The sequence below is a fragment of the Neoarius graeffei genome, chromosome 3 (genome assembly GCF_027579695.1).
Source record: "Neoarius graeffei isolate fNeoGra1 chromosome 3, fNeoGra1.pri, whole genome shotgun sequence".
Taxonomy (NCBI): Eukaryota; Metazoa; Chordata; class Actinopteri; order Siluriformes; family Ariidae; genus Neoarius; species Neoarius graeffei.
Window position 1 is genome coordinate 117,466,768 of NC_083571.1, and position 25,632 is coordinate 117,492,399.

Sequence of the window (25,632 nt, forward strand, 5' to 3'; positions counted from 1 at the left end):
GGAACATATGGTAAAATATTAAAATGTTGTATGATACCAGATGTACTTAATATTTATTAAATATTATCTAGTTTTATGGGGTGGCACGGTGGTGTAGTGGTTAGCGCTGTCGCCTCACAGCAAGAAGGTCCGGGTTCGAGCCCCGTGGCCGGCGAGGGCCTTCTGTGTGGAGTTTGCATGTTCTCCCCGTGTCCGCGTGGGTTTCCTCCGGGTGCTCCGGTTTCCCCCACAGTCCAAAGACATGCAGGTTAGGTTAACTGGTGACTCTAAATTGAGCGTAGGTGTGAATGTGAGTGTGAATGGTTGTCTGTGTCTATGTGTCAGCCCTGTGATGACCTGGCGACTTGTCCAGGGTGTACCCCGCCTTTCGCCCGTAGTTAGCTGGAATAGGCTCCAGCTCGCCTGCGACCCTGTAGAACAGGATAAAGCGGCTAGAGATCTCAAACAGCTACTAAATCAGACTGACGTGAAAATTGTCTTAATGGGTGCAGTGCTGTAGTCGAGTCACTAAACCTCGAGTCTGAGTCCAATCTCAAGTCCCCAGTGTTTAAGTCTAAGTCATTAAAGAAAATTTCAAGTCGAGTCCAAGTCAAGTCCACTATTGATCTGAGTTGAGTCCAACAGAAATGATACAGTTGTCTCTCACACACACACTCTAAAACACATTGATAGCTTTGAGTTGTGTGAAAAGCTTAACGTTGAAAGCTTAACATTCGTCCATGTAGGTGGTTATTTATTGAATTATGTTACATCTGCTAGTTTAATAGTATTCCTGTAGTAGTAGAAAACCGTATGAACAACAACATAATGCATAAATGAAATTGTCATTCCTTAGAACTAGTCTCTAAACACTTTGTTTTAATCGTGGTTTCATTTAGAAGCACGAGGCTACACTTCTGACTGCAGTGTCTGATTTGGAGGAGCTTGCTGTTACCATGGAAATGTTTACAAGCCTTCGATTGCTAGCACTAGGTTCTATACTGCTAGCAACGGGATTCTCTAAGAGCAAGACTCCAACTGCACCATGTGACGGTGTCTGTTGCTGCCTTTATGTGAAAGCATCTCTGCTACTGTGTCGGACTAATGTTCCTGCTCGACTGGCCCATTTTAGTGAACAGGCTACAGATAAAAAGCTTGTTCATCACTCAGCAAGCCCCGCCCACTATCAACAGGGCAAATAACATGAGAGAGGGTTAACACTAGCTAGTTCATCACTCAGCAAACAAGCCCTGCCCACTATCAACAGAGCACTGAACATAGCGTGTCACTTCCTTCTCTGGGTGGAGTCTCGCCAAATGACGATTGAAGTTCGAGGTCGTCCCCGTCGTCTCCTCAATAGTTCTTCTACATATGGAACACACAGCAGTGCATTTTTTCCCACTGCACGAGAAGTCTGTATAAGCAACACAGACAATCCTAGCGGCATCTCTCCAGGCATTTTAGCGCCGTTAACGTTAGTTTGTTCCTGAACATGTCGTATGAACAGGTGAATGCGCTTCTCTTGCACCAAATTAGTATAAAAATTAATGTAAATATAAATATCTTATGACAAATTATTATGGCATGTTACAAAAAATAAAGAAAAAATCTAAGTCCTTGTCTTCAATTTATGAGTCCGAATGCAGTTAATGTACGAGTCCGAGTCCTCAGTGCTCAAGTCCAAGTCAAATCACGAGTCCTTAAAATTAGGGCACGAATCAGACTTGAATGGGCATGGCCTAATATTGTACCTTGTGACATGATTGACATCCTGCTGTCCATGTGTCCATGTCTCCCACAACAGCTACAGTTGTGGTCAGAAGTTTACATACAGTGACATGAATGTCATCTTGGATATGAACGTCATGGCAATATTTGGGCTTTCAGTAATTTCTTTGAACTGTTCTTTTTCTGTGGCAGAATGATTGTACAGTATACATATTTAATTAAAAAACACTAGAATTTGGTGCACAAATTTTAATTTTCTTTGGGCTTTCTGAAATCAACACAGGGTCAAAATTATACATACAGGGTTAAAAATATACATACAGCACACCTAATATTCGGGTAAAATGTCTCTTCGCAAGATTCACCTTGACCAAACATTTTTGTTCACCATGAACAAGCTTCTGGCAGAATTCTGGTTGGATATTTCACGGCTCTTCATGGTAGAATTGGTAGAGTTCGATTAATTTTTTTTTCTTGGCATGGATTCGACTTATAAGCCCGGTCCATATATTTTCAATAGAGTTGAAATCAGGACTTGTGTTAAGCTTAATGTTCACCTGCTTTATCCTCCACAACCAGCTCTGATGCGTGTTTGGGTTCATTGTTCTGTTGTAACTCCCAAGTCCCAAGTTTTGGTCAAGTTTCTGATGGTTTATGCTGAAGAATTCTGAGGTCGTCCTCCTTTTTCATTATTTCATCCACTTTGTGCAATGAACCAGTTCCACTGGCAGCAAAACAGCCCCAGAGCATGATGATCCTACCACCACCACCAGCTGGTACAGTGTCTCTCTGTACAAGGTGATCATTGTGGCCAAACAACTCAATCTTTGTCTCATCTGACCATACAGCTTTCCTCCAGAAGGCTTTTTCTTTGTCCGTGTGGTCAGCTTCAAACTTTAGTTAAGCTTGAAGGTGTCAATTTTGGAGCAGAGGGTTATTTATTGGATAGCAGCCTCTTAGTCCATGGTGAACTGAACTGTAGACAGTGATCCATCAGCTTCCAGTTCATGGCAGGCCTGTGCCATGGTGGTTCCCAGGTTGTTCCTGACCATCCAAACCAAATTCCTTTCAGCTGAGGTGACAGTTTGGGTTTTCTTGAAGCAAAGTGGCTTGGCAAAGTGACTACACCTCACAATAACTTGGATACAATTGTTTGAACTGATCTTGGAATTTGCAGTTGTTTAGAAATGGCTTCAAAAGACATTCTGGAGTTGTGTATATCTGCAATCCTCTTTCTCAGATCTGCACTGAGCTCCTTGGACTTTCCCATTTTACTGTGTGTTGGTTAATCCAGTGAGTGCTGTAAACAAACCCTTTTTATGAAGGCACAGAGAAGCTACCAGCTGTAGTGAATCATGATGACTAACAGGAAATTAGACCTTGGCCTTGGCAAGATAACAGACATTTTGAAAGTTTCAGCACCTCTGAATGAATAATCTAAGTGAGCGTATGTAAATTTTTGACCCTGTATGTATAATTTTGACCCTATGTTGATTTCAGAAAACCTAAAGAAAATTAAAACTTGTGCACCAAATTATAGTGTTTTTTAATTAAAGCTGTATGCTGTACAATCATTCTGCCACATAAAAGGAACAGTTCAAAGAAATTACTGAAAGCCCAAATATTGCCATGACATTCATATCCAAGATGACATTCATGTCACTGTATGTAAACTTCTGACCACAACTGTATAAATACTGGCTAATCATAGTGACTCCCAAAGACAAAACATATTAACATACATAATAACTTGCTGTCTATTAACAATAATTATTAGACTATCACAGCAGGGTATAACAGCTAGGTTCTCCAGGTTGACTCACAGACCTTGGGTAAAGCTTTTGTGGGCTGTTTCACAATGATGGTTGTCTTTAAATACCACCAACTATCTCCTACAACTCAGTCCAATATACTGTGTATATACAGGAGTTTCTTATATCTTATTTTACAGGGACACACCAGCCCTACCTACAGCACTAATGTCTCTTATAAGGTCTTATAAATATGTTTAAGCGTCAAATGTGGCTCAGTTTTGACCTTGTGGTCATTTCATCTAATTCTACTTTCATTTTTACACTTAGATTTTACTGGTTACATTCAGAAAAACATTTTTTAGCACTAACTAGGTTTTACTTTGGGATGTATACAGTACTTTCATTCACAATAGAAAGATATTTAAGTGAAAGTTATTTTTTTAAACAAAGTGCCTCCGACAGGATCCTTTGTCCATCAAAAATATCCTCACTGGAAAACACTCTCCATACGATGAGGTTGTAAATGATTTCTTAAGAAAATATTTGTCTCTTTTGAAATAGAATACTCTTGTTGCACAGTAAGAAAAGAAAAACAAAAAAAGAGGACTTGAAACAGATGTGAGACACATTTCATTTGCAGCAGAGCTTCACATGTGGTTGAAATATGAGTCCATCAAAAACTGTCCTCTCTGGAAAACCACGAGGATCGTCACCACTTCAGTTGTTATTACAGATACCACCGTGTACAAACATTACTGCACAGGACTTGAAAATTTGTACTTAAAAATCACATCCATTTCAACAGTTTTCCATTTTATATCCCTTACTCTAGTGGACTATAAGAAAGAGGGTCAAGTTTAGAAACATGCTATATGCTGCCTTCTCACCACAAGTCACACGCCCAGTATCTGACCTGTAGCTCTGAAATTCTGCAGTTAATTTCCATCTCAAAAGGTCATTTTTGGCAGCAGAGATACAGAAAAATCTGAGGTTTGATTTTTCAAGAAGCCATGGTCTAATGGTTAGAGAAGCTGCTTTGGAACCAAAAGGTTGCTGGTTCAATTCCCTAGACCAGTAGGAGTGGCTGAAGTGCCCTTGAGCAAGGCACCTAACTGCTCCCCAGGCTGCTCTGGGTATGTTGTACATTGCTCTGGGTAAGAGCGTCTGCTAAAAACCTGTAATGTAACATAACGGGCTATTGTGGACCCTGATTGTGAAACAGCCCTTGCAAACTTTAAACAAAATTAGCCCCACCCACTTTACACAGAAAGAGGAGAAATTATGGCACGCTCACATTGGCAAGTCACAAATAATTTATACTGTGTGCACGGAGTTAGTTCCTCTGAGTGTCAACAGATCTTATCTATTAGAACAGTCAGAAGTAACAGCTTCATCATATTGTGTCACTGCAGGGGAAAAAAACTGGAAATTCATACATTCATTCAGAAGAAATAACTATATTTCTTGTGAATTGGTCTTTTTTTTAAAACTTTCGATTCAGCAAAAAACAAAAAGATTGCTGTGCTCGACAGTTTCATTAGTGTCACCGTTCAAAAGAAAGAAGGCGGGGGAAGCAGTGAGAAACACTTTTGCTTTGAGCTACGATACTTAAGTGATAAAAGGGACGGCCCCAAAACATACATGGAGTCATAAATTGAGTCGAACAGTTCCTGTGTTGCATAAAAGATATTAAGTGTTGACTGACAGGTTGGTATACAATACGTTTAAAGTGGGAGGAAATGCTCTCTGCACATTCATGTCTCAAATTGTAGCACCTTCAAAAAAAAAAGAGAGAGAAAGTACAGCAAGTCTGCAGATGTTCTCAAGCCTATAGACTTTTTTTTTTTACACTGCAGGTTCAAATGAGGCTCCGGTTTCCCCCACAGTACAAAGACGTGCAGGTTAGGTTAACTGGTGACTCTAAATTGAGCGTAGGTGTGAATGTGAGTGTGAATGGTTGTCTGTGTCTATGTGTCAGCCCTGTGATGACCTGGTGACTTGTCCAGGGTGTACCCCGCCTTTCACCCGTAGTCAGCTGGGATAGGATCCAGCTTGCCTGCGACCCTGTAGAAGGATAAAGCGGCTAGAGATAATGAGATGAGATGAGGTTCAAATGAAAGCCCTATTGAGAAACGTACACTGGGTCTGTCCAAAATGTGTAACTCCAAACGAGTGAATATCTAAAGAAAGAGCAGTTCATATCAGTTGGAATCAAACATCTTCATTGTTCCACAGCTCAACATTCTCCATTTTCAAACAAAAATGCACACAGTCTTTTGTCTATGTTTATGGGCTTACATACTGATAATGTAGGATGTGTAACCACATCATATGGGGTAACGTATTGATAATGTAGTGATAACTGATTTTATTCTATCCACATTCACTGGATATGAGCAATCCCACACTCTGATTGGCTACTCTACTACTAGGATATCAGCTCATATACCGTGAGTAAAGAAAAACAAAATGGTGGAGCATGTTACTGAACCAACCGAGGATGAAATAAAAACTCTACTCGAAAACAAAACCCCAAAAATACAAAAAAAGCAACAAAACATGGAATGAAAGTATTTGATGGTAAGAACATATCTTTTTTTTATTTTTCAAGAATTATTATTATCGCATTTTTCACAAAATGCTCATTTTGCCGGTTTGTTTACGTTCTAAGTGGAAATGATTTTGTCAGACATTTTGTATAACGTTTTTATTTATCGAATTTGCAAAAAAATAAAAATAAAAATGCTCTGTTTCTCAAAATCCAGTGAATGTGGATAGAATAAAACAGTTATTCCACTCAGTCTCGTCATACATGGATTATAGCCAACTCGGTGCTACGCGACTCTTCGCCCATCAGCTCATGTACAACTTGATTTCATGGAATAACTGTTAAATGTAGTATGTGTACAGTGGTGCTTGAAAGTTTGCGAACCCTTTAGAATTTTCTATATTTCTGCATAAATATGACCTAAAACGTCATCAGATTTTCACACAAGTCCTAAAAGTAGATAAAGAGAACCCAGTTAAACAAATGAGACACGAATATTATACTTGGTCTTTTATTTATTGAGGAAAATGATCCAATATTACATATCTGTGAGTGGCAAAAGTATGTGAACCTTTGCTTTCAGTATCTGGTGTGACCCCCTTGTGCAGCAATAACTGCAACTAAATGTTTCCGGTAACTGTTGATCAGTCCTGCACACTTATACCACACATACTTGTCTGGTATTCACTGGTATAATTCAGAATTCATTGTTCCATCAATGATGGCAAGCCATCCTGGCCCAGATGCAGCAAAACAGGCCCAAACCATGATACTACCACCACCATGTTTCACAGATGGGATAAGGTTCTTATGCTGGAATGCAGTGTTTTTCTTTCTCCAAACATAACGCTTCTCATTTAAACCAAAAAGTTCTATTTGTGGTCCCATCTGTCCACAAAACATTTTTCCAATAGCCATGGCGTGTCCATGTGATCTTTAGCAAATTGCACAGAGAGCAGTGGCTTTCTTCTTGCAGCCCTGCCATGCACACCATTGTTGTTCAGAGTTCTCCTGATGGTGGACTCATGAACATTAACATTAGCCAATGTGAGAGAGGCCTTCAGTTGCTTAGAAGTTACCCTGGGGTCCTTTGTGACCTCGCTGACTATTACACGCCTTGCTCTTGAAGTGATCTTTGTTGGTCGACCACTCCTGGGGAGGATAACAATGGTCTTGAATTTCCTCCATTTGTACACAATCTGTCTGACTGTGGATTGGTGGAGTCCAAACTCTTTAGAGATGGTTTTGTAACCTTTTCCAGCCTGATGAGCATCAACAACACTTTTTCTGAGGTCCTCAGAAATCTCCTTTGTCCGTGCCATGATACACTTCCACAAACATGTGTTGTGAAGATCAGACTTTGATAGATCCCTGTTCTTTAAATAAAACAGGGTGCCCACTCACACCTGATTGCCATCCCATTGACTGAAAACACCTGACTCTAATTTCAGCTTCAAATTAACTGCTAATCCTAGAGGTTCACATACTTTTGCCACTCACAGATATGTAATATTGGATCATTTTCCTCAATCAATAAATAAATATAATATAATATATAACCAAGTATAATATTTTTGTCTCATTTGTTTAACTGGGTTCTCTTTATCTACTTTTTGGACTTGTGTGAAAATCTGATGATGTTTTAGGTCATATTTATGCAGAAATATAGAAAATTCTAAAGGGTTCACAAACTTTCAAGCACCACTGTACATCCTATAGGGAAGACAAAAGGGTCCAAAAGGTCACCGGTTCAATTCCCTGGACCACCAGGAATGGCTGAACTGCCCTTGAGCAAGACACCGAACCCCCAACTGCTCCCCAGGCTGCTCTGGGTATGTTGTACGGTATGTCACTCGGGCGGCCCTGTCAGAGGCTTTTCTGTGTGGAGTTTGAATGTTCTCTCCGTGTCTGTGTGGGTTTCCCCCACAGTCCAAAGACATGCAGTGAGGTTAACATGGGGCAGCCATGGCCTGAAGGTTGGGCTGAAGTGCCCTTGAGCAAGGCACCGAACCCCCAACTGCTCCCTGGGTGCTGTAGCATAGCTGCCACTGCTCTGAGCATGTGTGTGTGCGCTCATTGCTCACTTGTGTGTGTGTTCACTGCTTCCGACAGGTTAAATGCAGAGCTTAAATTTCACTGTGTGCTTTAATCTGTTCTTGAGCGTACATGTGACAAATAAAGGCTTCTTGGCTTCTCTGTATCTGTTAAATATCTGTAATGTAATCAGTTACAAAAAAGTTAGTTTCAAAAATGTTGCTAAAGCCCTTTCCAAAATACTGTACCATCAGGTCTTGTTGGTGTCATTTTGAGCATCGATCAAAAAGCACACTTCATAAACCTTTGGTACTGGACTAGTGGACAATATGAAACACCCAGTCCAATTAGTCTGGAGGCAAAAGCTTAGTGGACAGGATGCAGAAGGGTCAGACAACTGATACTTAACACCTTGCTAGTTAGATATCTTGATTATGATATAAAAATGGTACCTGAACACTTTTTTTTTAAAAAATCATACATTATATAACAGGCGTGCATCTCTCATTTATGGGCATCATGACTGAACTCACCCAGTCTCATAGGAATTATACACACATTTGAGAATGATATCCAATTTCACATGAAAGAAGTCACAAATAAAGCTGCTAAACTTCATTTGGCTCATGTGAATTTATGTGAATTCACAATTATGAGATCTTGGTTCTCTTGCAAGAGGTGACATATGGTAAAATTAAACTAAGACCAAACATAATTATGATCGCGAAATAAATTTGCATGTCATTGCTAAAAAATGTGTCTAATTACACAGGTTTTTAAGAAGCAAAACACAGGAATGAAGTGTGGCAGCCAGATTCTGGCTCATCTCTCATTAAAACCTGCCATAAAAAAAGATTTGAGATCTCAGGTATAATACCTGTCAAATCGGCTGTTTTTCTTTATTTCCAGACGGATGAAGACGGAGACAGGGGATACAAAACGTCCATTGTAATGGTCTTTGGCTGGATGTGTGATCTCCCCACCTCTTGATAAAATGGAAGAAAGTGAGGTCCAAGTTTACTCGGTCTCCCATCACAGGCGCCGTGAGACAGACTCCACATCAAAGTCGGTGTGGGGAAAAAAAAAAACCCACAACCAACACTCCCTGGCCGACCTGTTACAACACACACCTTAGAAGAAAAAGCAAATTGATTACTCCTTAACCTACAACACTAACCAAGGTAACCGTCTGATATGACTATGAAATAATTATAACCTGTACTTCTCAGTGGGCATTACTGCTGTATGTATATTTTCATTGACTTATGTGAAGACCTCCAAGGTCTGGACAAAAAATCTACTTTAATAGCTACCTGTCAAGTGTAATTAAGTGTGTTTTTCCTTTTCCATACTTTTCCCATAGCCTGCAGGGAGACGTTTCTCTTAGCTGTGTCTGCCTCAGCGCCTTTGCCACCCAAGGCTTGGAGACGGTTTTAATTGCAACACGACGACCACAAGAAAAGCCCAGAATCCCCATAAAAGCACAGCAAAGCTGGCTGCAGGCCCATGGAGGAGAGCAAGCCACACCGTAATTACAGGTAAACGACCTCGCTATTTCTCAGACTGCTCCGAGTGAGTGAGTGAGTGAGTGAGTGAGTGAGTGAGTGAGATGAATTATATTTTAGCATTTCAGATCTCGTCACACCTTTGAGTAATCATGGTATATCAATACATATGGTACAAAAGGAGTGGTGTGTGTCTGAAGGGTTGCACTGTGAAAGGTAGAACTTGTGGTTGAGATTTTTCACTCAGGGTTTCAATCATAGGTGATTATTGTCCAAGGTGTACAAGAAATGTCAGGCTGTAGGACTCGAATCCAATTTCAAGGACGTTTTCTATAATGACTTGCATTTGCCTTGTATGGAAATATTTCTATTTGTACTTGGAGTTGTTTCTGTCTTGGGCATTGGTCTTATCCGAGAGGTTGCAAAAATATTCATGTTGACTTTTTTCTTTTCGTATACGCAAAATTTTTAAGAAATCATTCCTTCTTTTAGAAAGCATCCTCAAAAAAAAAAGACGATGGTTTTTGGTCTCAGTTCAGACTTGGTCTTGATTTGGCTAGCGCTGGTCCTGGACTTGTCTCAGACTTGATGATGATGGTCTTGAACCAAATATACTGTATATATGATATGGGTATGAGCAATTGTGCACTCTGATTGGCTACTCTACTACTAGGCTATCAGCTCATATACCATGAGTAGAGAAAAACAAAAATGGCGAAGCGTGTTGCTGAACCAATCGAGGACGAAATAAAAACTCTACTCGAAAACAAAACCCCAACAATTGTTATCCAGTATTTAAAAGAAACAGAAATATCTAAAAGAATATAGTGTTTCCCTTCCAATATCACCTGTTCCACACTCCAGCCCAGTCGGTGGCAGTAATGCACCTTTAAGTTGGTTTGTCAACTGCCAAAAAAACCTGAAAGAAGAAAAAGAAGAAGAAAACCACAAAAATACAAAAAAGCAACCAAATATGGAATAAAAGTATTTGATGGTAAGACCGTATGTTTTTTTTTATTTTTCCAGAAGTATTATTTTCACATTTTCCACAAATTGCTCCTGTCATTTCACCAATTTGTTTACATTCTAAGCAGAAATGATTTTTTTATATTTATCAAATTTGCAAAAAAAATAAAAATGCTCTGTTTCTCAAATTCCAGTGAATGTGGATAGAATAAAACAGTTATTCCACTCAATCTCGTCATATGGATTATAGACAACGGTGCTACGCGCCTCGTCGGCTATCAGCTCATCATCACTCGATTTCATGGAACAACTGTTATATATATTTATATTTACATATAGGAAAATAATCAACAGCAGTTAATTGATGATGTAATGTGGCCCACACAAAGCAAAGTTACTGTTACCACCCTGAAGTGCATCATTTTCCAATAACGGCATGTTTCAAATGTTTTATTCCTAATAATGAACAATTATTCACTGAAGATGAAGTGAATATCAGTGAATAATAACTGAGATGAAATCGAGGTTATTATTCACTGATATTCACTGAGCCTGAGGCAGATAATTGTTTTAGTATAAATACACAGGTGATTATTTCAAAAAATCTCATCTCATCTCATCTCATTATCTGTAGCCGCTTTATCCTGTTCTACAGGGTCGCAGGCGAGCTGGAGCCTATCCCAGCTGACTACGGGCGAAAGGCAGGGTTCACCCTGGACAAGTCGCCAGGTCATCACAGGGCTGACACATAGACACAGACAACCATTCACACTCACATTCACACCTACGCTCAATTTAGAGTCACCAGTTAACCTAACCTGCATGTCTTTGGACTGTGGGGGAAACCGGAGCACCCGGAGGAAACCCACGCGGACACGGGGAGAACATGCAAACAAGTCGCCAGGACATAAAATACTTTGTTTTGAAATCAGTAAAATAAATCACCATTCCACCTTACCTTTGAATAGTTTCAGACCAAACTTCATAGCACTTTTAGTGCTTTTAGGAACAGCATTTTCTTTCATCATTTCTAATTCTTCCTCACTTACGGTGACGAAGCGATTGGAGCCATTTTGCCAAGTTGCTCGAGGTGATTATCAAGAAATAGTCCAAATTTCTTGATCATACACGGCACAGTTTTCCTATAAACACCTCTGTATTTATACTAAAGCAATTTAATTATTAATGAGCTACAGCTGTCTATAGTCTAAGCAGTTTCCTTTGGGATCAATAAAGTTTTCTGATTCTGATTTGAGTTACTTTTAATGTTTAGGAATGTCCCCTCAAACATTTGAGTTTGTTTCTTTTATTGCATTATAGCAGCTATAAACAAACAGTCATACCCTCATCAGCCTCTTTCCTCTTTACATTACTTCAACAAAAGAAAATGAAGTTTCTCATAATACGGAGATACCACGTAGCCTGATTTTCCCACATCAGAATGCTGACACTGGAGACTCCTACCTTTAATGCTTAATAAACACCCCTGTACAGAAAACTTCATTATAATCATCATGATTTTAAAATCTATTCTTCATGTGGAGCTTCAGCCATATAAGTGCCTGTGTAAGAGACATTGTTATAGAAATAGTAACATTAAAATAAAAGCATTAAACCTGTAACGGAAATTCTCATCTCATCTCATTATCTGTAGCCGCTTTATCCTGTTCTACAGGGTCGCAGGCGAGCTGGATCCTATCCCAGCTGACTACGGGTGAAAGGCGGGGTTCACCCTGGACAAGTCGCCAGGTCATCACAGGGCTGACACATAGACACAGACAACCATTCACACTCACATTCACACCTACGCTCAATTTAGAGTCACCAGTTAACCTAACCTGCATGTCTTTGGACTGTGGGGGAAACCGGAGCACCCGGAGGAAACCCACGCGGACACGGGGAGAACATGCAAACTCCACACAGAGACGCCCTCGCCGGCCACGGGGCTCGAACCCGGACCTTCTTGCTGTGAGGCGACAGCGCTAACCACTACACCACCGTGCCGCCGTAACGGAAATTCTGTTGTAGAAAATTAATCAACATCTTCTGTCCAATCAGGTTTGAGAATTGAATAAATCTGTTGTATATAGTGTTAAATGAATACTCCTGCTTCAAAATACTGTACGGTATTTGCAGCTCTATAGTGCACATATACTGTAGTGAGGCTCCTGAGTTATTTGCCTTTTTTCCTCTAGAGTATGGAATATATTTATGAAAATGGTCAACTTGCTTCCTGGCTAATTGTTTAAATGAGTCATTCTGGCATTGGTTCCCAAACTGCAATTCCTCTCCTTGCCTTTTTTTTCATCTCCTATATTGTGTCCTTTAACTCCTAACTAGAAGCTCATCTTTTCTTTTTGTTCCATCTCCATCTCCTGTCATTGACCTCTTTCTCTTTATTCACTCTCTTATCCTCTGCTTTATGTTCATTCTTTTGTGTGTGTTGTGGTTCATTGTCAGTTTTTCATACCATATGTGCATTACAACTTTTGTAAGGCAGCACTGGTCTTGTGAAGGGCAAAATACGTATAAAACAACATACTTGTCTGCTATTGTTTATCCAATTCAGGGTTCTGGTGGATCCAAAGCTTTTCCTTGAACCACTGTAAGAAAATGTATGACACATCACAGAGCCTGATCAATCACAGAACATCACACACACAGGCTCAATGAAACTGGACGATTGAAGATTGGAAAAAAAAAACAGGCATGTTTTTGCAATCTTCAAGTTTCCAGTCTGGGTGATTCTGTGCCCAGTGTGGCCTCAAATTCTTGTTCTTGGCCAACAGAAGTGGAACCCAATGTGTTCTTCAGGTGTTGAAGCCCATCAACCTCAAGAATTTGATATTTTTCTTTTTGACATGCTTTTCTGCTCACCATTATTGTAAAGAGTGATTATTTGAGTTACTGTAAGCTTCTGGTTAGCAGGAACCAGTTCAGTCATTCTCCTCTGGGGTCTTTCATCAAAAGGTAGTGCGTCTGCCCACAGAACTGAGGCTACATCCACACGACAACGGCAACGAGATGTTATTTAAAAATATATCGCATCCAAATGGGCAACGATCAGTAAAATATCAGGTCCATATGGCAACGCAACGCTTGCTGAAAACAATGCAATACACATGCCACACCTCTAGGTGCGCTGTAAGACGGTCCCTTCGGAGACACCAGAACAATAGACGCATGCGCATAAACTATTATGCGCGAGACTTCATATTAGCCACAAAGTCAGGAAAATCTGTTCGTAAAATTACATTATAATGACCAAATACAATGAAAAGTATTTTTCCAGTCTCACCTGTGAAAGGTAATCCCATGTGATCTCGTTTGGACGGTAAACCTGTTGGTACAGTTAAACGCAGCACATGAATGAGGCATCTTTATTCTCCACTTTGACCCATCCAATATGGCGGCGAGGATGACGTATGATTCTACGCGGAAGGCGGCGTCTTTAATGGTCCGGAATAAATTGAATGCTACATGTTGATGGATTAATTTGTTCTTCTATGCCCTTTTTGAGGAATGTATTGTAGGACTTAAACCAACATCTGAAGAGGTGAGATCGCTCCTTTTTTCCCCTATTTTTGCTGGCGGGATTGACTCTGCCCTGAGGGCTATTTTCTCTCTCTGTCTCTCTCTCACTTTGCACCACTTTACACAATAAATATTCACAGTGAAAATATTTTGTAAGCGCGTTTCATGAACCAAGTTATAGGATTTGTTGACAACTCGCATCGAGTTCGTTACACTTCTACCCGGCGTGAAGCACTCACAGTCACGTGGTTGTGACGTCATCGTAAACAAATCCGTTCTACTCATCCAGATGACTTCGCAACGGCAACGTTGCCAGATCTTTCCACTCTGGAACCTGTTCTCAAAAAGATTGCGTTTTGGGCACCCAAAATGCCGGTGCCGTGTGGACGCCAGGCCTAAACGATAAGCAATTGTATCGGAGTCACCTGAATCCATTGCCGTGTGGACAGGGCCTGAGACTCAATGGATATTGTTTTGGTTTTTGCACCATGCTAAACATTTCACATAAAAGAGGCCCCAAAACCAGTGAGATACCAACGCTTCCAATCACACCACCGTACACATTGGACATGCATGTAGACATCTCACAATTTATATCTTCTTTACAAATGTGGTAAGTGTACCTCTAAAGTTAATATAAAATACCCCCAGGAGTCAACAGCTTGTCCAAATCTGTTTTAGATAAAGTGATTATACAGTGCTCTCCACAACTATCCCCCCCCCCCAAAGATTAGTAAAAAAGCGTTAGAAAAAATCCACCTTTTGGTGAAGTTGTTTCATCTCACACTGAAAAAATGAGAAAAATCCAACCGTCAATTGAAATAAAGTTATTCAGAGTAAAACAAATCCCTCATCAAGAAAATTATTTATTTTCAACAAAAACACATAAGCCAAAATTATTGGCAACCCAGGAAATTCTAGTGAACACAATGTTTCCCATTTAACAATGTTTCCCATGAAACATGTTTCCCATTTAAATTGTACAGTATTTTTGAGTTGACTGGAGTGTGTAGGATCTTTCAAGCTGTAATCCATGACTTCCTGATTAACTGGGGACCAAATATGAGGTGCACAGAGGCCAAATTCCCTCAACATCAACATGGGAAAGATCAGAGACACACAAACCCAATGAGGGAGAAGTGTGTTGACCTTCATAAGTCAGGGAATGGTTATAAAAAAAAAAACCAGCTACTTGCCTGAAAATGTCCATTTCCGATGTTCTGCTAGGGCAATAATAAAAAAGTGGACACCAACTGGAACTGTTACAAACTTGCCTGGAAGAGGAGCCGAGTTTATTTTGCCCCCATGTACAGTGAGGAGGGTAGGAGAGGCAAAAAAAAAAAAAAAAAGCCCCAAGGATCCCCGTTGGTGAATTACAAGAAAATGTAAAATCTTGGGATTTCCAAGTCTCCAAAACCACCATCAGATTCCACCTCCATGCCAACAGATTATTTGGAAGGTATGTCAGAAAAAAAAATCCTTTTCTGTCAGTTAACCACAAACGTAAATGCCTGAAGTTTCCAAAACGCTACTACAGCTTTGACTGGAAGCATATTCTCTGGTCTGGTGGAACAGAAATTAAGCTTTTTGGCAATAAACACTTGCGGTGGGTTTGGTGTAAAAAGAAGAATGGCTATAATGAAAAGAACCCGATCCTAACTGTAAAATATGGTGGAGGTTCTGTGATGTTTGGGGGCTGTTTTTCCTCCAAAGGCCTGAAAACCTTGTTAGGGTCCATGGCATCATGGACTCCATGTAATACCAGGACATCTCATCTCATCTCATCTCATCTCATCTCATCTCATCTCATCTCATCTCATCTCATCTCATCTCATTATCTCTAGCCGCTTTATCCTTCTATAGGGTCGCAGGCAAGCTGGAGCCTATCCCAGCTGACTATGGGCGAAAGGCGGGGTACACCCTGGACAAGTCGCCAGGATACCAGGACATTTTAAATCAAAGTCTGTCTGCTTCTGCCAGGAAACAAAAACTGGGTCGTCACTGGATCTTCCAGCAGAACAATGATCCGAAGTCCAAATCAACAGAATCAATCTTCTGCCCTGGCCATTTTAGTCCTCTGAGCTGAACCCCAGTGAAAACCTGTGGGGTGAGCTGGAGAGGAGAGAGCACAAGAGAGGGTCGAGGACCCTGGATGATCTGGAGAGATTGTGTAAAGAGGAACATCTCAGATGCCCTGCTCTGGATCTCCAACCTTATAAAATTTTATAGGAGAGACTCAGTGCTGTTTTACTGGCAAACGGAGGTTCAAAGTATTAAATGCAGGGGTGCCAATAATTGTGGCATATGTTTTTGTTGAAAATAATTATTTCTTGATGCATTATTGTTTTTCTCTGAATAAATTTATTTCAATTAAAGGGTGGATTTTTCTCATTTTTTTCAGTGTGAGATGAAGCGACTTCAGCAAAAGGTGGATTTTTTTCTAACCCTATTTACTAATCTTTACAAAGCGTGCTAATAATTGTAGAAGGCACTGCATGTTTGTCTTTTGCATCCATAAATTGAGTCCTGCCTCAATTTCACCTTGATTTAATTCTCCATTTTCCTTCCAAGTGGTTCAGCAAGTGGCCTGTCAGGACGCTCAGTACTTCAAGCTGCAGACAGGAGAGACTGCATGCAGCTGGTGTTTATTAAAATATTGACTTTCATGAGACTGCCATTGTTTCTTTCTGTCATAGCCAGAGCACTTAAGGCAAGCATGTGCCATGATCAATGAGACAGAGAAAAGGCTGCTGTTAGCTGCTTGTCAGGACGGATGAAGCTCTTCAGTCGTCCATGTCCATTTCAATGTCTGGCCTTAGTAAGTCAAAACAACTGGACTTCTGTAATAGTCTTAAAGATTTTTCTCCACTCACAACTCATTCACTCTAAACCAGCAGTGCTCAAACCGATCCTCAGGGACCTCCAGATGGACAGCCCACATTTTGCTCTCTTTCAACCCACCCAGCATAGGGAAAGAAAAATATGGATCATCATCTGTAGGGCTCGGAGGATTGATTTGTGAACCACTGCCACTTGAATTGTAAGTCTGGTAGCTTTGATTTGCTGATGTCTGGCATTTTATTTTTATCATTCCATTTGGTAAACAATTTTATCCAAAGCAACTTACACTACCGTTCAAAAGTTTGGGGTCACTTTGAAATGTCCTTATTTTTGAAAGAAAAGCACTGTTCTTTTCAATGAAGATCACTTTAAACTAATCAGAAATCCACTCTATACATTGCTAATGTGGTAAATGACTATTCTAGCTGCAAATGTCTGGTTTTTGGTGCAATATCTCCATAGGTGTATAGAGACCCATTTCCAGCAACTATCACTCCAGTGTTCTAAGGTGGGGTTTACATTAGACCGTATCAGCGGATCATCAGATTAACGTTTTTAAAAACGATTAGCGTGCACACAGCAACGCCAATACAAGATTCGCATGCACACAGCAACGCCAATACACGGATACGCTAATCACATGACTAATTCAAGTTCAAGTAAGTTGAAATGTGTCAGTGCAGCTCATCGCTTCCTCCTCAGAGGCTGCGCTCCAAATCACTCCGCCCTGAACAGCGAGTGCCCTCTGGAGGGTGCGCACTCCGGCCCTGCGCAGCTCACAGAGCGCGCGAGTGAAGCACACGAGCAGTGATTCGGGACTGAGCCACTGTGCGCAAGTCACTTACCACTTGCAAGTGGAAGGATGGCAAGCCTAAAGACCATCATAACTACACAATGGGCAGTATTTGCATCAGTATTTGCAGTATTTTCATACTTTTATACTCTTTAATGAAAGGTGATACAAGGCGGAAATCCGCGCCGTTTTTCAGCAGTCGCGTCACATGACCCACGCCAGCGAATCAGGAAGGTGGATGTCACAGTGACGTTGTCCAATGACGACGCCAGCTAGAGCTCAGCACAGCATATCTGTGTATCTCAATGTTTACACAGCACCGGACCAGACACGATCTGGATTGAATACGTGGACCCTGGCGGATTCCCGTTTCCCGGCGTTTCTAGGCGTTTTAATGTAAATGGACAGTGCATCTGCGAAGAAAACGAGACAGATACGGTCTAATGTAAACTTGGCCTAATGGTACAATGTGTTTGCTCATTGCCTCAGAAGGCTAATGGATGATTAGAAAACCCTTGTACAATCATGTTAGCACAGCTGAAAACAGTTTAACTCTTTAGAGAAGCTATAAAACTGACCTTCCTTTGAGCAGATTGAGTTTCTGGAGCATCACATTTGTGGGGTCGATTAAATGCTCAAAATGGCCAGAAAAATGTCTTGACTATATTTTCTATTCATTTTACAACTTATGGTGGGAAATAAAAGTGTGACTTTTCATGGAAAACACAAAATTGTCTGGGTGACCCCAAACTTTTGAACGGTAGTGTACATCCTCCCCCACTGACCCCCCTCCAAGTTCCCTCAATGACTGTCTATCAGATCTAAAGTTGTGGATGCAGAATAATTTTCTAAACCTTAACACAGATAAAACAGAAATCATGCTTATCAGCCCCAAATCTCCATTGTCCAAATCTTCTAGCTTTCATCTTAACATCAACAGCGCACTTGTTAATCTTCACCTGTTGTCAGAAACCTTGGAATACTGTTCGACCCCTCACTCAACTTTGATCCCCACATTAAATCCCTCACCAAGACTGCTTTCTTCCACCTTTGGAACATTGCCTGCCTTCGCCCCTTTCTTTCCACTAGTGATGCTCAAACTTTGGTCCACTCCTTCATTATGTCCCGCCTAGATTATTATAACTCCCTTCTCATTGGCCTCCTTAATCCCTTCAAAGACTACAATACATTCAGAACTCTGCAGCGAGACTCCTCACCCATAAAAAACCATCTGCTCATATCACCCCTATTCTTTCTCAGCTTCACTGGCTACCTGTTCTGTCCTGTATTAAGTATAAAATCCTACTACTCACCTTCAAAACCCTTCATAACCTTGCTCCTTACATCTGTGATCTTCTGACCCCTTACACTCCATCCGGCTCTCTCAGATCCTCTAGCCAGAATCTCCTTGCTGTCCCCCACACCAGACTCTCTACCCTGGGTAGCAGGTCCTTCAGCGCCATAGTCCCCAAGCTCTGGAAGACCCTCCCTCAACCCTTCCTTGACTGCTGTTCACTTCCTTTCATCAAATTTCAAATCAAAACCTTTCTGTTTCATGAACACTTCTCCTCCTCCACTGCATAAACTTATCACTCTTTAGCAATTTGTGTGTGTGTGTGTGTTCTGTTTTCTTTGACCTATGTAAAGCGACCCTGAGTTTGAGAAAGGCACTATATAAATGTAACTTATTATTTATTATTAACTTTCATTTGTCATAAAATCAAAGTATAGTTAAGGTTAATGTCCAATAATCTTCTTCTTCTTTTGGCTGCTCCTGATTAGGGGTTGCCACAGCGGATCTTTCGTCTCCATTGCTCCCTGTCTTCTGCATCCTTCTCTACCATACCTGCCATTTTCATGTCCTCTTTCACCACATCCATGTATCTCCTCTTTGGCCTTCCTTGTTTTCGTTTGCCTGGCAGCTCCATCCTTAACATTCTCCTTTCAACATGCTCTGCATCTCTTCTCAGGATGTGCCCATACCATCTCAGTCTCATCTCTCTTAGCTTAATTCCCAAGCTCTCCACATGTGCTGTCCCTCTGATGTGCTCGTTTCTTATCCTGTCCAACCTTGTCACTCCCATGGCAAACCTTAACATCCTCAACTCCGCCACCTCCAACTTTGCCTCCTGTCTCTTCGTTAAGGGTACGGCCTCCAATCCATACATCACAGCTGGTCTCACTACTGTCTTATACATCTTACCTTTCACTTTTGCTGGGACTTTCCTATCACAAATGACTCCCGAAATCCTTCTCCAACTGCTCCACCCTGCCTGCACTCTCTTTCTCACCCCACTATCGCAGCCCCCATTTTCCTGCACAGTTGACCCCAGGTACTTGAGTTCACCAACTTTCTTTATGTCTACTCCTTGCATCTTCACTACACTCTCATCCCCATTCTCATTGATGCACATGTATTCTGTTGCTCACCTTCATTCCTCTTCAATCCAATGCATACTCCATCTCTCTAAACCTAGCTCAACCTCCTTTCTACTTTCATCACATATCACCATATCATCCGCAAACATCATGTTCCATGGTGACTCTTTCCTCACTTTGTCTGTCAAGCTATCCATCACTATGGCAAACAAGAAAGGACTCAAAGCAGATCCTTGATGGAGTCCCACCTTCACCTCGAACCATTCAATCGTTCCAACTGCACACCTCACTGCTGTTTCACTGTTCTCATACATGTCTTGCACCACTCTGATATACTTCTCATTCACTCCACTCTTTCTCATACAATACCATAACTCATCTCTCGGCACTCTATCGTATGCCTTCTCCAGGTCTACTAACACACAATGTAGCTTTCTCTGGCCTTCTCTGTACTTCTCCATTAACATTCCTAAAGCAAAAATTGCATCCGACGTGCTCTTCCTTGGCATAAACCCGTACTGCTGTTCACAGATTGCTACCTCTCTTCTCAATCTCGCCTCCAATACCCTTTCCCATAACTTCATGGTGTGGCTCATCAATTTTATTCCTCTGTAATTACTGCAGCTCTGTACATCTCCCTTATTCTTGTATATTGGGACTAGCACACTCTCCATTCATTTGGCATTTTCTCATTCTCTAAGATCTTATTAAACAATCTCGTTAGGAGCTCCACAGCCGTCTCACCCAAACATCTCCAAGCCTCAATCAGGATACCATCTGGTCCGACTGCTTTCCCAGTCTTCATTCTTTTCATGGCTGCCCTCACCTCATCCTTACTAACCAACTCTGCTTCCTGGTTTGCTGTCTCCAACGAATGTGACCTTTTCTCTCTTGGATTCTCCTCATTTAATAAATCCTCAAAGTACTCTTTCCACCTTCTTAATACCAATAATGGTTCTCTCATAGTCCTGGGATTTGAACTCATCCCATTCTGATTGCACACATTCAGATCCAGGTAGAATACATAGCTAGTAGGGCTAAGCTCTCACAATGTTGCTAACACTTTTGGGGAAAGAAGCTAATGCATACTCAAAAAGTTGTTTAGAGGTAATTGACCAATGAGGTCATTGACTCATTTGCATATTAATTGAATCATCATGAGTGTGTGCATACAAAAGCATGTTACACGAAGAGATTTTTTTTTTCTGAACACACTTAGAAGAGAACAAAACAGAACAGAAAATAATAAATTCTAATGTATTCATGAAAGAAAGAAAAAAATTGGTAATGGCGCCAAAAACTGTTTTGACGTTAGTTGCTTTAAAAAAAATCAAATCAAAATCAACTCACCAACAAAGTTTAACAAGTCACTAGATCTAGCCAACAAGGTTATGAAATTGTCAACATATGGCATCCACATGTTATAAACAAATGGCTAAAAGTGCATTTTTTAAAAATTTCTTTGGAGCCAAGAACGATTGTGCTACCAATCACTGGACGTAAAAAGACACAGAATGTAATGAAGTAGAAAATGAGGCTGATTTCTTTGTAGCCCAAACTGTGCATTAATGCATAGTAACTGTCAGTGATGGTGTGATATACTGTACAATAGCACACATAATCATAATGAATGAGGTCGATTACTATCTCAAGCACTGATTTTTCAAAATGGAGGAGAAACTGGAGGTAAATTGATGAAGCAGACATTGTGTTTTTGTGTGGTTTGAATGAAAGCACTGCCTCATAGTACAGGCAGCATTTCTTTTTTACCATGCTTGCTGTTCAGAAGAGGTACAGCATGATTGAAATTGCAATCTGTACGTACTGTATGTGTAACAATTTTACACCCATCATACTGTAAGGCTCAAGCATACAGTTTTCACAATATTTTTAGCCCTCCCATTTAATATCATGACCCGCAGTCCCCAATAATCATCAGATATGGAGGACATGGTGTGAAACAATACCCCTTTCTAACCTTTTAAAAACTTTTCCACCCTTTTGAACCTTCCCTCCCTCCACATCTGCCGTTGTAGTGATGTGGAAAACTGAATGAAACAAATAATGCCAACTTTTTTGTCATTGCCTTGTTTCCTCAAATCAAGAGTCCTCCCTCCCAGTAGGATCCAAGAGAAGCCAAGAGCAGCATGCTGAAACGTGTCCCTCGCTGCTTCTTTCACTGTCTGCATAATAACCATCTACACAGGGATTCTCTCAAAGAAAGCGAGTTCCTGGTAAGTAGAGCAGCCAAGCTTCTCCGGAGACAGACAGAGACTCCAGCAGGAGAGGGGAAATCAAAAGTTAAATTATAAAAAGAAACAAAAACACCAGAGTCTTGCTGGTTTAATGATAATTTCAGGAACTGTTCAAAAGGATGCTCGCACAATCACATAACAAGGGGCCGAGGAGGAACGGCAGAATTATTTAATTACCTCCTACGAGTAATACATTTTACTTTTTTATGCCCTACTTTAATGAAGATCTCATTCAAGTTAAAATCATTTATTTATTTTTTTTTCAGTTCTTTTTTATTTTGGTCAGGCATTGTTAAAAAGAATATGTAGGAAAAATTATCATCATGCAGGGATGTGATGTATTTAAGACATAGCAGGTTATTCAGGAGCAAATATGCCTGTGTTTAGGCACACGAGGGTCAGTTATAGCAGTGGCAAGTGTATCACGAGCCAACTTTAAGCAGCCACATTTAAGGTTTTTGCGGTATTTGGAATCGGAGCCAAAAACGGCTCAAATGCAACCAACCATATCTAATGCCTGTGCTGCATTTCAATTTTGGGCCAAAAATGGCCCAAGTGTAAGTTCTGCTCCATATCATGTCTGAAATATGGTCTCATCAAGGCTGAGTTGTGGCTGTGTTCTGGCAGCCAGATCCGGATGAGTTCATAGCCGTCATTCCAAGGTGGTATGTGGGCCAGATGAAAATGGGAAGCATGGGCCAACACTGGGCCATCATTCATCTACAGGGCCATCATACAGCTGACTGTCATGATGAGTTTAAAATGGATTTACAAAGCTGTTAAATCAGGTCAAAAAAATACTTGCTGAACTGTCGGGGTAGAGTTCAGAAGCTGAACAATTCTCAAAAATTCCTTTATTTGCTGAATACTTTGGTTTCTATAAACATTGATTTTGATGCTTTATCATCATTTTTCATTAATTTGTTCATCTTCATTAAGTGCTTTATCCTTAGCAGGGTGCAGGGTTGCTTTTGAAAGGAAACCAGAAAAACCAGGAGGAAACCACAGACACTTTGAGAAAACATGAAACTCCATACAGACAACAGTAAACCAAGCTCAGGAATGAACTGGAGATTCTGGAGCTGTGAAGCACCAATGCTATCTGCTGCACCACTGTGATGCCCACATTGTCATTTATTATCTACATTTACATAATAAAATATTTTTATTACAAAACAGAAATGGCCATAAACATACTACAAATGTGGAAATTTTTTTTTTTTAAAGTGTGATAACTCTTTACTGAACTGACATAATCACAAGATCCCATCGCTGCTCAATTTATTACAGGATTGTCGAAGTGATCTGTGATTGTGATGGATGCTCAAGGCTTTATGTAATTATTGTAAGTGGTTATCTTTGTCATTACTGATGGTTTATATCACTTTTATCACCATGTCCACCCCTGTAGAAGTGTGATTAATAGCCACAGTTCTGGGAACACATTAAGGAATGTGTTGCTTTTGAATGAAAGCCTTTCACACTTAACTAACCAGTTTCTGAAAACTGAAGATGTTGGGCTAACTTAATGCATAAGTATTCACACATTGTTCTGATTAATAATGTACAAAAATAAAGAAAAGCTTAGAGAACTACAAGAACTTATCAATAATTAGCACACTTTTATCCAATTATTCTGTATTTATTAAATAATTATAGCATTTTTCAAGAATATTCATGCATTCCTTCATTTTCAGTCAGAACTTCATCCTAATCAGGGTTACAGTGGATCTTCAGCCTCTCCAAGGAATACCGCCCATGAGGCTGGAATACACGTAGGATGAAACGCCAATCCATCACAGGGTATCATGCCCTCAAACATTCACACACTCCTACACACCAAGCAGCAATGTAGAGCATCCAGTCTACCTGCCATATTCTTTGAAGATGGAAGGAAACCGGAGAACCTGAAAGAAGCCCACGGAGAACCATGCGACACCCCACACAGATGGTAACCTGAGCTCAGGATTCAACCAGGAACCCCTGGAGCTGTGAGGCAAAATCTTTACCCACTGCAATATAGTAAGAATATACAGTGGCATGCAAAAGTTTGGGCACCCTTACTGAAAATGTCTGTTACTGTGAATAGTTAAGTGAGCAGAAGATGAACTGATCACCAAAAGGCGTAAAGGTAAAGACGAGACATTTCTTTTCAGCGTTTTCTGCAAGATTTGTGTATCACTTTTGTTTTGTACAATTGGAGAGTGAAAAAAGAAAAGGAACACCATGCGAAAGTTTGGGCACCCCAATACATTTGAGTGCTCAGGTAACTTTTACCAAGGTTCCAGACCTTAATTAGCTTATTGAGCTGTGACTTGTTCAAATTCTTCGTTAGGAAAGGTCAGATGATGCAGATTTCAAAGCTGTATAAATTCTCTGACTCCTCAAACTTGTCCCTAAAATCAACAGCCATGGGCTCCTCTAAGCAACTCCCTCGCATTCTGAATAATAAAATAATTGATGCTCACAAAGCAGGAGAAGGCTACAAGAACATAGCAAAGTGTTTTCAGGTAGCTGTTTCCTCAGATTGTAATGTTATTAAGAAATGGCAGTGAACAGAAACAGCGGAGATCAAGGTGAGGTCTGGAAGATGAAGAAAACTTTCTGAAATAACTGCTTGTTGGATTGCTAGAAAGGCAAATAAAAACCCCTGTGTGACTGCAAAAGACCTTCAGAAAGATTTAGCAGACCCTGGAGTGGTGGTGCACTGTTCTACTATGCAGTGACACCTGAACAAATATGACCTTCACGAGAGAGTCATCAGAAAAAAAACATTCCTGTGTCCTAGCCACAAAATTCAGCGTCTGAAGTTTGCAAATGAACATCTAAATAAGCCTGATGCATTTTGGAAACAAGTCCTGTGGACTGATGAAATCAAAATAGAACTTTTTGGCCACAATGTGCAAAGGTATGTTTGGAGAAAAAAGGGGGCCAAATTCCAGGAAAAGAACACCTCTCCAACTCTGAAGCATGGGTGTGGATCCATCATGCTTTGGGGTTGTGTTGCAGCCAGTGGCACAGGGCACATTTCACTGGTCGAGGGAAGCATGGATTCGAATAAATACCAGCAAATTCTGGAAGCAAACATCACGCCATCTGTAAAAAAGTTGAAGTTATAAAGAGGACAGGTCCTACAATAAGACGGTGATTCAAAACACACCTCAAAATCTACAATGGAATACCTCAAGAGGCACAAGCTGAAGGTTTTGCCCGGGCCCTCACAGTCCCCTGACCTAAACATCATTGAAAATCTGTGGATAGATCTCAAAAGAGCAGTGCATGCAAGACAGCCCAAGAAACTTGTAGAACCGGAAAC

At 40.6% G+C, this 25,632-nt stretch overlaps 1 long non-coding RNA gene across 2 annotated transcripts in view; it reads left to right on the forward strand.

The window, feature by feature from the left end:
- LOC132883886 (uncharacterized) overlaps window positions 1-25,632 on the forward strand; it is a 50,066-nt gene that overhangs the window by 21,611 nt on the left and 2,823 nt on the right. For both annotated transcript variants that reach the window (XR_009654408.1, XR_009654407.1), the window contains exons 3-5: window positions 8,953-9,224; window positions 9,407-9,581; window positions 24,014-24,307. This is a non-coding gene — a long non-coding RNA (uncharacterized LOC132883886). The remainder of the gene's footprint in view (window positions 1-8,952; window positions 9,225-9,406; window positions 9,582-24,013; window positions 24,308-25,632) is intronic.